At 31.8% G+C, this 15,533-nt stretch overlaps 1 pseudogene; it reads right to left on the bottom strand.

Annotated features, from left to right (window-relative positions):
- Positions 1 to 994: 994 nt before the first annotated feature.
- On the bottom strand, positions 995 to 7,569 carry LOC132279205 (tubulin beta-8 chain-like; annotated as a pseudogene).
- Between the last annotated feature and the right edge of the window lie 7,964 nt (positions 7,570 to 15,533).

Genomic DNA, 15,533 nt, shown 5'->3' with positions numbered 1-15,533 from the left:
AGACAAAAGAGTTAAATTTCTAAAATAAAATTAGGTACCCTATTTTTCTTTAAAAAAAATTAAAAAATATACCTCGCCGTGTTCAATACATGCCCTTTGCATGTCCTAGCCGTGTCTATTAAAAAATAATTTCTGAACAATTTACAAAAGTGTCAGACATATATTCAAGCCTCGAACATGCGTGTCAAATCAACCGGAAAATGAAAGGAAAGGCTGAGCTTAAAAAAAAAATAAAAAAGAAGAAGAAAAGAAGGCAAGAGAGGAAGCTGCGGTAGAGGAAAGGTGAGAAATGAAAAGAAATGGGTAAAACATTTTAGCCATACGATACACAAGTGGGGTCCACTCAACTGTGTGTCCAGGACATAAAACGAAGCAAAAAACGTAAAAAAAAATTCCAAAAATTTGAGAAACCTTAAAAACAAAAAATTTTAAAAATCAAAAAGTTACACAAATCAATCTATATTGTTTAGGATATAATCCTTCAACAAATATGATAATTTCGTTAGATCATATGATCAAAAAAAGGCAAACATTATATTTTACTTTCAAAAGTAGAAATGCATACACTATGTATTAATTTGTTTTAGAAGTACAAAGGCAAACACTATGTATTGGTTTCAATAATAGTAGGCTTTTCAGAAGAAGTATCAAAAGAAATATACTTAGTATACTTGTTAATGTCAAAAAATTTCTCAAACTTAGTTTTATGATTAATCATATGCCAAATACCAAATATATCTTTTCCTGCAATTGTTGCAAAATGTTCAATTGTCAAAAGGTTCGTTCATTGGCCATGACACAATAAGCAAAGTAATCTGCTAGATGATTCTTATCCCTTTGCTGGAACACTATATTACAGTTCCCATTAAACAAGTCTTTTAAAAAATTAATTAACCTAAAAAAACAAACAGACCTATTTGAAAGGGATTAAAATTTTTATATACATTAAAAAAAAAAAAAAAAAAAAAAAAAAAAAAAAAAACCATCAATTAGCTTACGCATAAATCAAGGAAAATTCCTCTTATTCTTGCTTTTTTCATTTACTTGGATCACTGCTTAACATTTCAACAAGGCTCTGACAATTAGAAACAAGAATGACATTATAATATTCTTTACCTAATGTTCATGAAATGGTATGGAACCGTGCCCAAACCCCACAATGATGTGGACCTGAGCTATAAATCAAATATCCCAGGTCAATGTCATCGATAATGCTCAAATAATTTCTCAAAATACATGCCCAGCCACCTTCCCCCACAGATCTCCCATCCTTATATGATATAAGAGGCATCCACGTTAACTTTAATAAAAGGACATTAACATCACAAATGCGGGGATAAATTCCATAATCCTTGCTTCCTATGGAAATTTGTTGCGATAAGCCACCAATCCAAAAAATCCGTGAATCATGTAGAGCCAGTATTTTGGCATCTTACAAAGACTCCTCACAAAACGATTCCATATGTAAAAATCTCCCAACAGATTGCAGATAGTCCTTATAGCCTTTCTCGCCAAACATAAAATAAAAAAATGCACGAGATTTAATATGTAGCCATTCAGGCATACACTAAATAAATAAACATGAAATGCAGTAATACCAAAAAATAATTATGTGCATAAAAAAACATGGTGCGGGTCCAGTGCCGGTACCGTCCAGAACCTTTTGGCTCAAAAAACAGAAAAATATCAAAATGGCCAACAATGCATTTGTAAGTCCTGAACTCAAAAAAATACTCCAACGGATTCTCACAACTGACCCAACACAGCCTACAGTGTCGAACATGCAAAACGAGGCAACAAACTCAAAAAAATCCCAAAAACGAAAAAATATTACGCAAAAAAACCAAAAAACGTTACACAAACCAATTTATATTATTTGAAATATAATCCTCCATCAAGTATAGCTATTTTCGTTACATCATATGATCAAAGAAAGGCAAACACTATGTATTAGTTTGTTTCAGAAGTACAAAGGCAAACACTATTTATTGGTTTCAGTAGTAGTAAACTTTTCAGAAAAAGTATACTTAGTATACTTGTCAATGTCGAAAATTATCTCAGACTTGGTCTTATTATTATTAATCCTATACCAAATATATCTTTTCTGCAATTGTTTCAAATGTCCAGTTGTTGACAGGTTCATTAGCCATTGCACAATAAGTTAAACAATCTACCAAATGATTCTTATCCCTTAAACAGGCTTTTAATAAAATTAATCAACCTAAAAAAACAAACCGACCTATTAAAAAAGGGATTAAAATTTTTATATACATAAAAAGAACAAAATAAGAAACAATTAACTTACGCATAGATCAAGGAAAATCCCTCTTACTTTTGTTTTTTCCATTTACTTGGATCACCGTTTAACATCTCAACAAGGCTCTGGCAATCAGAAATGAGAATGATATTATCATATTCTTTACCTAATGCCTATGAAATGGTATGGAACAGTGCCCAAACCTCACAATGATGTGAATCTAAGGTATAACCAGATATCCTAGTTCAATGTCATCGATAATGCCCAAATAATTTCTCAAAACACATGCCCAGCCACCCTCCCCCGAATCTCTCATCCTCATATGACCTATAAAAGGCATCCACATTACCTTTAATAAAACCTTCTTGTGGGGGCTCTCAACGAAAGGACCAAATTGGTTTCCGCATGATATTAGTAATGAGCACTGAAAAATGCGCATTTAAACCCCTTAAGCTTGAACGTTCTAAATACCTTATCCTATCTTATTTTTCCGTTTTAGTCTAACTTTATGTTATTTCCATTTTCAGGCATTTATCCCCAAAATAAGTTAATCTAACTAAATTAGAGCATAAAAGATACAATCTCAAGCTTAATGGAAGAAAGAAGCAAATTAGTGAAAGGAGACACTCTTTAATCAATCAAACAAAGCTCAGATCGATCACACAATGATAGTTCCAACAATGCCAAGATGGATCGAGCCTTTTGTCCTTATCCTCAGCAAAATACCTTCTTCGATCGATCCAACATTCCTTCGATCAATCCAACATCTTTGATCTTATCCTCACCTACCACTTTTGTCCTCTTCCCAAAAATATCTCAACCTTGTCCTTATTCCAAAAAAGCACCGCCTAGGTTCGATCGATCGAACTACCTCGAGTTGCGTAAAAAGTTGATTTTAAGCCAAATTAAGTATGTACTTGTGATGCAATCATTAGGAAGTCCTAGTGCACGATGTCTAACTATTAGGTGTGACATTTGAGCTACCTATATAAGGATTTTGACTATTCTGCATAAGAAAGTTGGTGAAATTAGAGAAACTTGGTTAGATATTATAAAGAAATATACACAAATTGAGAAAGTTCTTCCTCTCCTCTAGGGTTTCCACCGAGGAAGAAGATCATTTCTAGCATGGAAATAACCCTTGAAGGTTAGATAACAACATCAATGAGTGGCTAAACATCTTCTTGGGGCTAAAGCTAGCCTTAAGCATGTCTTCTAAACTTTGATGCTTTGTAATTAGTGGAGATTAGTGTTGTGATTCTTGTCTTAACCTTTGCTATATATATAAATTTTGTTTCCACCATGATTTGTGTAGTTTAATACTTTCTCCCGAGAGACCACAATTATCACGAGCAAACATATTAATGACGAGGAACGTATTTTTGTTATGCTACTAATAATTGTACTTGTTATGTTATTCTGCCCAAGCCTGGTTAAGGAAGAGTTAAGGAGTGCATAAAACAAAAACAAAAAATATGCTAATGGGGCCGGGTATATTATGTGTAATGATTCCATTATTCACGATAAAATAATAAAAGTAAAGGCCATTCCATTTAAACAAAAGACCCACACCTAAGTTCCATACAAGTAAGTGTCTTTTAATTGGTCTCTTTCGGATTGAGACAAATAATTTTTTTTTTTTTTTTTTTTTTTTTTTTGGTGTTTCATTATTTTGTGGTTGATCAGAGTGCCACACTTCAATATTGGCCAACCCAACCTACTTGGGCTTCTAAAAATGATTCTTCTCTACACAATGCATAACTCTTCCTTCTATTTAATCTCTTTGAATAATATTATAGAGCAGTCAATCAACAAGTTGGACTGCAATTCACAAGTCACCACATTCCCTTAATGAACTATATGATCTCCATGTGCATGGCGCGCGCGCGCACACACACATATATAGACTCCTATAATTCTTTAACTGGTCCAAAAAGTGCCAACAAATCCTATATATTAATCAAGAATATTAACTGCATTATGCTCATTATTTGCTTCTTATGTGCAACAACTTCTTGTACTTTAACCATGTCCATGTGTGGTTTTGGTGCTCATGCAAGCTAACAGGTAAGAATAACTTGATAAATTTATATATTTTTGGGGAAGGTAATAACTTGATTTTTGAAGGACCGAAGTACTAAGCTGCCATAATTTTGGTAGCTTTCCTTCATTTCAGTGGGTATGAAATCGTGAAATTGCTAAGCGATGGGGCCAACTAAGGTCCAAGACATGTGTCAGAAATTTTTTTTTTAGAAAATTGCATTTTTATATGTATATTTTTTAAAAAAAAAATTTTAATTAATCCTCTTAAATTTGAAAAAGTTACATTTTGTATATATAAGGGTAAAGTGCAAAAATATCCTCTAAAACTATATTTTGTACATAAAACCCCCTAAACTATCACATTTTGTTGCAATATACCACAATACCTATACTATGTTTCATTAAATAACCATAATATTCATTCTTATTGAATTACTCTTAAGTTATTTTCTTATTTAAATAAAGTATGAAAAAAATCATATTAATTTGATGACATTTCTCCATTAAATTTGCATATATTTACCTTTAAAATTTTAAATTAATTGCCTAGTAGAAAAATATTTTAAAAATTAAATATTTTTTTCAACTTTATATATATATATATATATATTGCATGAAAAGAAAGTATTTTTTATTTAAGTATTATTATTTTTTCATCAATATATTGTATGGGAAAAAAAAAAAGAAGATATTTTTCTATCGTAAAAAGGTTTACATTGGTTATAATAAGTTTTATTATAAATAATAAAAATTTAATAATAGGTTAATCATTTTAGAAAATGTTAGTTACAGATATATTTATCTTTTTTTCATTTTTATTATAAATTTATATTAATAATAAAATTAAGGTAAATAGTATAATTAATATTTAGATAAGAAAAAATACAATAAAAATAATACTATAATAAATGTGTATTTTAATGCAAAAGGAGTTGACCTTAATTACAACAAATCAATTATTTGTAATAGAATAATAGTTCAAGGGGTTATTTACACTTTACCCTATATATATAATTCTTTAAAATTTTAGAATTGTCCACTCTAAATTTTTTTTTTATTGCATTGTGCCCTTAACATAATTTATGGTCTCGTTCATGCAAACGGTGATCTTATTATCTATTTATTGTAAAGCATATACAGTATAAAGTAAAACACCATGAAATGTGAAGAATAAAAAAAAATAGATAGAAAAACAATGAAAATAGACAAGTTAGCACTAACAGAACAATAGATCTGAGCTTACCCTTTTTTTTCCTATTCCTCCCATTCCAAAATGTAAACCTGCATCAAAAAGATTGAGGGATATGAATTATACATGCATTGTGGTCATAGTTTGATAAGTGAGATAATAATGAAAACACACTTAAAACCCGTTACTTCAATTTTGTATCCATGCAACTTTAAATTCTTTAATTTTGGACCTATCTATTACAAATAGTCTATAAATGTTTAACCGTGAAAATAAAATAATAGACAAATATTATGAATTGCTTATCCTTGAAACGGTGGATGTTCAAGCCCATCATCCCACCAAAAACTGCCACGTTAACCTACAACTACCTGCCACGACAAGCAAGGAAATGACTGAGAATGAGCCCAGGAAGGGCTCAGCAGAGGTTGGGAGACGAACGTTGAGAGAGAGTCATTTAGGGTTAGGGTTTGGAAGGTGATTGATTGATTGATTGATGGGACTGTTCTAGGGTTTTGATTTATCTTTTATATAGGGGACAGAGGGTTTCCAATTTGGATGGACTTCAACCCATATTGAGAAAAACTGGAGATTGATTGGGGAGAGGAGTGAATAGGGTTTCCAATTGAATTTGAATACGTTGTTTGGACATGGACTCGTATTGAGAAAAATTGGAGAAACATGAAAAGGGAGAAAAATAAAAATAAATTATTTCAATTGAATTTCATGACACAATCTTGTAATAATAATAATAATACTAAAAATATATATTTGGAAAACAAATATGTTTTAACTTAATTTAAATTGGAATTGAAACCGTTCATATGTTGAAAATTATTTAGGAACTGAAACATATGCTGATATATTGGATCTTATTCTCTTCACTTAAATCAATCCTTGTAATTTATTTAAACGTTGGATATACTGGATCTCATACTCTAAAATAATCGATCTTTAAACAAAATAGAATTGAAACATATATTGGATATCATATTCTAAAAAAGAATGATCTTTGGAAAAGATATCTGTTTTAGGAATTGGAAAACAGATTTGATTTAGCAGCTAAAAAAAGAATCGATCTTTGGGTCTGTTTTAGGAATTGGAAAACAGATCTTATGGCCTTTGAAAGAAAAAAGGGGAGAACTAGATTTGATGATTTAACCATTTCTAATTTAATTCAACGCATAGTCAGATCGTCAGATCTACACTACACATACTGAATAAATTGTTCTAAAAGCACAATATATATATATATATATATATATATATATATATATATATATATATATTACCTTGAAGGCAGTCACAATTTTCTGCCTCTTTCCGAACCACATCAAGAACAGAATCGATGAGCCCTGCCCCTTCAGTAGAGTGACCTTTGGCCCAATTATTGGCGGCACCGGACTGCCCGAACACGAAGTTGTCGGATCGGAAGATCTGGCCGAAGGGCCCGGATCGGACGCTGTCTATGGTGCTTGGTTCGAGGTCCATAAGAACGGCGCGTGGGACGAACCGGCCACAGCTAGCTTCGTTGTAGTACACATTGACGCTTCGTTGTAGTACACATTGACCCGCTCCCGTTGTAGGTCCGTGTCACCTTGGTATCGACGCGTCGAATCTATGCCGTGATCGGCGCAAACCACCTCCCAGAACTTTGCCCCGATCTGGTTGCCAAATTGGCCGCCCTGAATGTGCAGAATCTCACGCATTTTCTAGAGAGAGAAAGTAGAACTAAGATGGAGAAGGCGGTGGGGTTCAGAGAGAGGAGGGGCGGCGAATCGGGGGTTTAGAGAGAGAGAAGGGGAGGTCTAGTTTTGCAGTTTGGGGGAAATGAGAGAGGAGGAGGGGGTTTTATCGAGGTATGTTAACGGCCGTTGTCCGCCGTTATGTGAGCTTAGGGAGTTGGGAGGAGAATGGTAACGTCACCGTCTGATTTAGGTGGGAATTTAAATTTTGAAATTAGAAACTCAAATTTTGAATATTTTTGATTCATACACGGTCTTCTACGGGATTGGGTACAGCATGAAAGATGCAGTAATCGTACATCTTTTTGAGTATCTGTTCGGCACAATTCTAACGAATCATAAATGTCTGGCAAAGTTCGGCTATTTCAATATAATCCTTATATTTGAGCAAGTCCTCTTACGGTGGTTGAAGTAAACGCAACTGCCAGTTGTCCACTTGTCCTGTGAGCATGAAATTGTTAAAGTTAAGACGTGATATTGAAGATGATCACGTGCCAGCCATTGCGTTGTTGCAACTATATTGTCAAATTATAATTGAAAATAAAGTAAGAGGCTGATACGATTAGGTTACTGACTCATTAGTAATTAATTATTCTTTTTGAAAAATTTGTAAAAATAAATTTTATATTCCCATCATTCTTCTTTATTTTTTTTAAAAAATTCAAACTTTGTAACTACCAGATAGAAACTTAACAATATTTTAAGATAGTAAATATCTTAGATAATATGTAAAAATAATTTGAAAATGAAATAGAGAAGTAAAATCTAAAATGAAATTAAAGTAACTTACAGATAAAAGTGCTAAATTAATTCACGTTTTTCCTTAACGCTAAAGAAAAAGAGTGAAAAGAAAAAGATTTCACAATTAAGAAGAGTTTTAGTTTATGATACTTTTCTAAAAAAAAATTGTAACTTTGACTAATATAAATGATTAAAGAAGTGAAATTAACGTGAGTTTTATTTGAAGAACATGATGTTTTGAGATGAAATATTTTTTTTTTTTTCAATTGAAGATCATATCCATGTTTAAAAAATATATATAAATATAAGTAAATAGAAATTGGTTTATGATGATATATATACACATATATATATGTATATGTAATACACATAGTACAGATAAAGTATATATTAAAATGGTTGAACTAAATGCCGTTTTATTCTAAATGTAACTTTAGAGAATTTATTAATTTTTCAGTATTTGTTTTTTATTTTTTATTTTACATTGCAATTTCTCAATACTTCCAAAAATCTTCATGTAACAGACTACCAAATATAAACAAAGTATATCACGAAATCATAAATACTTTGGAGACAATTAGGCAAACGTATATAAACGAACAATATTTCTTAAAAAATTAAATAGAATAGGAATACAAAATTAGACATAAAAGCAATAAAGAACAGTAAACACGTTATATACGCAAAGAATGTGAATTTTTTAATATTTAAATATGATCAGAATACAGTTAGACCAAAACACTTAGTTATAGCATAATATAAATAGTACAAATAAAGTATTATAAAATAATAGCAGTCCAATAAAATATCACTAAAAATATATTAAAGTAATAGAGAGGAAGAGACTTCTGGCCTGTTGGAGAGTTGAAAGGTCCCAAGATTGTCATATTCACAAAAGAACATTTACCAAGTATTCCATTATTATTTAAACTGTATATAAATATTATAAATCAAATACACTTTTATAAGTTATAAAAATCAAAATTGAATATACTTTAACATATAAAGTATAAAAACTCCTCATGTACTAATTCTGTGTTGTATATATAATGATTCATTCGTGATAGAATTCTATTATAACTAACTGACATTTCAACCAATGATTATACGTGTTAGTTATCTATATATACGTGTACACGTATATTGCATTTAAAATTCAATATTTCATATATTTTATCCATGTAATTTTTCTAAACAGAACAAATTTAATATTTATACATATTTTTTTCACATCGTAATAAAAGAATTCCAAAATTGAACTATTAGGAGAACATATAAAATATAATAATTACTCATGTACTAATTATGTATGAAATAATATAAATATATATATGATTAGATAGAAAGATAAAATATATAAATTGGTCTTCAATTCAAATTAAAACATACCTTTAAAAAAAAAATTTGAAAGGGTTTTGAGTTGTAATTTAATGTACATGAACCAAAAGACGAGTCTCCTTTCAAAGCCGTTGAAATTATTAGCGGAAGAAGAAACCTCTAACAAACTTTTTGTGAAGAAATTCTTTTCAAAGAGAGTTAGAAAAAAATAGAGAGGAGTGAGATATAGGGTGATAAATAGGTGTTTGCTATTAAAAGGTAACTTTTAGAAGAGATGTTAATGCAGTTAAAAGGTGACTTTTAGAAGAGGTGTTAGTAGTTATTTGAAAAGTCACATTTATTTATTAAAATAAAATAAATGATTTAATTGTATATAAATAATAAAAGGTGACTTTTATAAGAGGTGTTAGTAGTTATTTGAAAAGTATATATTATTATTACAAAAAAAGTATATATAAAAAATACAAAGTGCAGTTAAAATGTAACTTTTAGAAGAGGTGTTAGTAGTTATTTGAAAAGTCACATTTATTTATTAAAATAAATTTAATAATTTAATTGTATATAAATAATAAAAGGTGACTTTTAGAAAAGGTTTTAGTAGTTATTTGAAAAGTATATATTATTATTACAAAAAAATGTATATAAAAAATACAAATAGAATACACTTTTATAAGGTAAATAGATATATATATATATATTTAAACTAAAAGGGACAAGTTGGTAATTTTAAAAGGAGACAATGCATTAATTGCATGTCCCCTTAAAAACTTTCAAGAAACTAGGACATGGACACAAGATACTGGTACGACATGACACGGATACGATGACACGGCAAATTTCAAAAAAATTGGATATGGCAGGGATATGCCTCTAAAATTATATATATATATATATGTATATATATATATATATATTATAATTATATATTCAAAATTCACAATACCATAAATCTAACCTTTCCCCAAAAAATAATGCAATGAAAGAAATACATCAATAAATTAAGAACAAAGCAAAGTTATCACCAACTTTACAGTTTACATTTTACATATATCCACAAATATAATTGTTCTGATTTTTCTTTGTTTTTCTTACTAAGTTCTAAAAGTTTATTTAATTCCAGTACTGAGATGAAGGAATGAAATAAAAAAAAATAAACATAATGAAATTTTAAAATTTAATAAAATTAGAATTTCAGAATCTCAGACAAAAGAGTCAAAAGAGTTAAACTTCTAAAATAAAATTAGGTACCCTATTTTTCTTTAAAAAAATTACAAAATATACCACGCCGTGTTCGGTACGTGTTCTCCGCATGTCCTAACCGTGTTTAATAAAAAATAATTTCTGAACAATTTATAAAAGTGTCGGACACGTATCTGAGCCTCAAACACGCATGTCCGATCGGGCGGAAAATGGGAGGAAAGGTTAAAGCTTAAAAAAAAAAAAAAAAAAAAAAAAAAAAAAGAAGAAAAGAAGGCAAGAGAGGGAACTGTGGTAGAGGAAATGGGAGAAATGAAAAGAAATGGGTCAAACCTTTAAGTCATACAATACACAAGTAGGGTCCACGTGACCTCGAATATCTCATTTCCCAAATATACGCATATACACAAATACACGTGTGCCACAAACACACCTGTTGGTACGTAACCACTCAAGCATGCACTAAATAAATAAATATGAAGTGCAACAATATCGAAATATAATTCTGTGCACAAAAAATCATGGTGCGGGTCCCACCGGGATCTCCCGACCCAAAAAATTTAAAAATGCTGCATGGCAAAAAATGCATATCTAAGAGTCATGAACTCGAAGAAATGCCCCAACCAACTCTCGAAACTCACCCGACACACCCCACGGTGTCCGGCACGCAAAATGAGGCAAAAACAAGATAATTCCGAAAAATTGAAAAATCCCAAAAACGAAAAATTAGAAACATTACATAAATCAATGTATATTGTTTGGGATATAATCCTCCAATAAGTATGGTAGTTTTCGTTACATCCTATGATTAAAAAAAGACAAACATTATGTATTACTTGGTACAAAGGCAAACACTATGTATTACTTTCAGAAGTACAAAGACATACACTATATATTAGTTTGTTTCAGAAGTACAAAGGCAAATACTATATAGTATTAGATTCAGAAGTACAAAGGCAAACACTATGTAGTATTAGATTCAGATGTACAATGACAAACATTATGTATTGGTTTCAGTAGTAGTAAACCTTTCAGAAGAAGTATCAGAAATATACTTAGTATACTTGTCAATGTTGGAAATTATCTCAAACATAGACTTATGATTAATCCTATGCCAAATACGAAATATATATTTTCCTGCAATTGCTTCAAATGTCCAATTGTCAACAGGTTCATTGGCCATAGCACAATAGGCTAAGTAATCTGCTAGATGATTCTTATCCCTATGCTGGAACACGATATGATAGTCCACCTTAAACAAGCCTTTTAGAAAATTAATCAGCCTAAACAAACAAACCGACCAATTAGAAAGCGATTAAAATTTTTATATACATAAAAAGAAAAAAAAAAATAATTAACTTACGTATAAATCAAGGAAAATTCTTCTTGCTCATGCCCTTGCCATTTACTTGGATTAATGTTTAACATCTCAACAAGGCTCTAGCAATCAAAAACGAGAATGACATTATCATATTCTTTACCTAATGCCCGTGAAATGGTATGGAACAGTGCCCAAACCTCACAATGATGTGAATTTGAGGCATAAACTAGATATCCCATGTCCATGTCATCGGTAATGCCCAAATAATTTCTCAAAATATATGTCCAGCCACCCTCCCCCGGATTTCCTATCCTCATATGGCCTATAAGAGTCATCCACATTAACTTTAATAAAACCTTCTCGTGAGGGCTCCCAATGAAAGGACCTAATTGGCTTCTGTATAAGACTAGTAAGGGGAAAATCAATGACAAATGCGGGGATAAATTCCACAATTCCCTGCCTCGAAATTTGTTGCGGTAAGCCACCAATCCAAGAAATCTGTGTGAGTCATGTAAAGCCAGCATTTTGGCAACTTACAAAATGACTCCTTACAAAACGACTCCATAAGTAGAAATCTCCCAACAGATTGCAGATAGTCCTTCTAGCCTTTCTCGACAAACATAAAATGAAAGTATGCACGAGATTTAGTACCTAGCCACTCAAGCATGCCCTAAATAAATAAATATGAAATACAACAATACCGAAAAATAATCCCGTGCATGAAAAATCATGGTGCGTGTGATACCCCTCGGATCCGAGACACGGGTTGATCAGGCCAGGCCCAAACCCGAGGGATATCAAACAATTAATATTTTATAATGAACACAGAATACAAACTGAAATAAGAAATGAAGTTTAAGCTGATAGAAACTAAAATAAAATCCTCAAATAATAAAGATTCAATAATCCAGCTCAGAAACCTCCAAGGTTACAACTTGGGAATCCAACTAGTGGACCCCGAAATAAAACTCCAACTGAAATTGAAAAACTGAAAGTATAGATATTCCAAAACTAAATCATGAAGTGAAATCCTACATCGTCGGTAGAATGAATGAGAGTCCCTGCTTAGTACGATCAAGCTTGAGACTAGAACCGTCTGTTACCTGAAAAGAATAATAAAGAAGTGGGTCAGGCCCACATGCAAGTCCTATTCCAACTGTAATCCATACAGTGCTCGATACGCAGATACACCCTAGATACCCTCAACATAACTACATAATCCATAAATATACATATATATCTATACTAAGGACATTCACTAGACTACAGTAGAGGTCTCAACCTGAATAGAAGGCAACATGCGAAAACGCACCCAAAGGTGGGCATAAGTACCTAGACTTAACAGGGTACACCTACCTACTAAACCCAGCTACGCATCCACTGCATATACGCACCCTAACCAACGACTTTGAGACTCACACTCATATCGTGGTATCATAATCATATATCTAAAGTCCATCCAAAACCATAGTATGTCATTCACTTATTCAATGAGGAGACATACAAAATACCGTCCAGATAAGCACTCAACTTATTCAGTTGAAGTGACTTAACCACAACCAATTAATCCAAGGAGTCATTCAACCTAGTCAGTTGATTCAACTCAACACATTAATGGATTCAATAATTTACAATCCATATTTTCCATCCGGTAGGTTAGGTCTTAGCGTTTTGAGCTAAACCGTCCCCAGTATGCCACCGTCCCATACCGATGCATACAATCCTCCATATCCATGCAAATTACAATATATAAATCATAACTGAGTAATTTATAGTCCCAACTAGTATCCAAATAATTTCATAAATGGTTTTGTTATACTAGCAATTGAAAATCAACAGTAATCTATGTAATAGTATAAAAGTTTACTGTTTCAACGATTTAGATCCCAAAGCATGTACAGATCAAAAATAAATATATAGAGGATCCTATCATGCATTCTAGTAGGTTTTTGTAACCATCCTACATCCCACTACATTGCCAAAATTTAGTTAGACAATTAATCCATCTTTCCTCCGTTAACCGTATAGAAAATTAGTAATTTTTATACCATTTGTCCCATTGATTAAACATAAGCTTTTAGCCATTTAAAGGTCTTAATAATACCTAGGACTAACTTTTTAGTCATACAATGAAGTCCCAAACTCAGTCCAGACAGTCCCCAATTCCTACAGTCTCAAAATTTATATAAAAAAAAACAAGTTCTGAAACTATACGTGAGAAAGAGTCTTCTCCAGATTTTGGAGCAGGCTCTAAATTCACCTGGAGCTGCCTCCTAGGAGGGTAGAGCCGGCTCTACCTCTCCTAGATCCGGCTCTTTGATGGGGGAGGCGGCTCTTTGTATTCCAGAACCGGCTCTCTCCTCCCCGTCGAGCCTCCTTCAACCTCTGTTGCTCCTACAACTTTCTGCAGTGTTTCCAGCCATTCACAACCTATCTAGTTGGTTTTAAACTGATCCTAAGAGTTCCCTCTAAGTCTAGTATCATTCCCAAGATGTATTTATAACAGTTAAATACAAAAACAGAGGCTACAGATTCATCAGATTTTTTATGCTTCAAGAAACAAATAAATCACTGACACGCACAAACTGTAACTGAATAAATTTTCACACATACAGAACATTGATATACCATCAAATATTCATAAGAAACTCAGTTAATTCTTAATTAAATCCTAGAGGCCACCTAGGTGCATAGAACACAAGCAAAGGAAAAAAGAAGGAAAAGAACTTGCCTTTGAGTTTCAGACTTGAAACTCTAAATTCTCAGCTTCTGTGATGATATGTTTGTGTCCTAAACTGCAAGTCTGCTTCCCCAGTAACTTGGTTCAATCCAGAGACACCTTCTATCTGCCTCTGTTCTCCCTCTATACCTCACAGTTTCTGTGTCTTTCACAGAACTCAATTCACGTCTCCGAGTTAACTACTATGAATCCAAAAACCCTAAGCTTACTGCACGTAATATATTTATAAGCTTAACTCTGAACCCTAATCCTTGTAACCTTAAAGCCAGAGTCCATCTCGGCCCATAAACCAACCTAGGATATATACCTACGTCGGCCACCCATGTGAATTGCAACCCTAAATTCACGTAGAGAACAGAAAAACTAAATTCCCTTAAATTTAAATTTCCATTAAATAAAATTGATTAAACAATTAAATAATAATAAAAAATTAAATAAACAATTACCAAAAACAATTTAAGTAACATGACTGATTAAATAAATAAACCATTAAGCAATTAATTAAGTAACATGACTGATTAAACAAATAAACCATTAAGCAATTAATTAAGTAACATGACTAATTAAACAAATGCACCTTAATTAAATAAGCAAATAAAATGCAAATAAATCATAAATTAAATTCTAGGAATAGCCTTTTAAAATTAGGGGTATTACAGTGCGGGTCCTGTCTTGGACCTTCCGGCTTAAAAAACTAAAAAATGCCGAAATGGCCAACAATGTATTTGTAAGAGTCCTGAATTCGAAGAAATGCCTCAACCAACACTCAGAACTCACCCGACACACCCTATAGTGTCCAGCACGCAAAACGAGTCAAAAAACGCAAAAAATTCCTAAAATTTGAAAAGCCCTAATAACAGAAGACATTAAAAATTAGAAACGTTACACAAACCAATCTATATTGTTTGGGATATAATCCTCCAGCAAGTATGGTAGTTTTCATTATATCCTATAATTAAATA

This window comes from Cornus florida, unplaced genomic scaffold, assembly GCF_030987335.1.
Source record: "Cornus florida cultivar Cherokee Brave unplaced genomic scaffold, ASM3098733v1 CherokeeBrave_3.0.0_Hap2_Chr10, whole genome shotgun sequence".
Taxonomy (NCBI): Eukaryota; Viridiplantae; Streptophyta; class Magnoliopsida; order Cornales; family Cornaceae; genus Cornus; species Cornus florida.
Note: the sequence above shows the minus strand (reverse complement) of the source record. Positions and strands in the feature narration are given on the sequence as shown.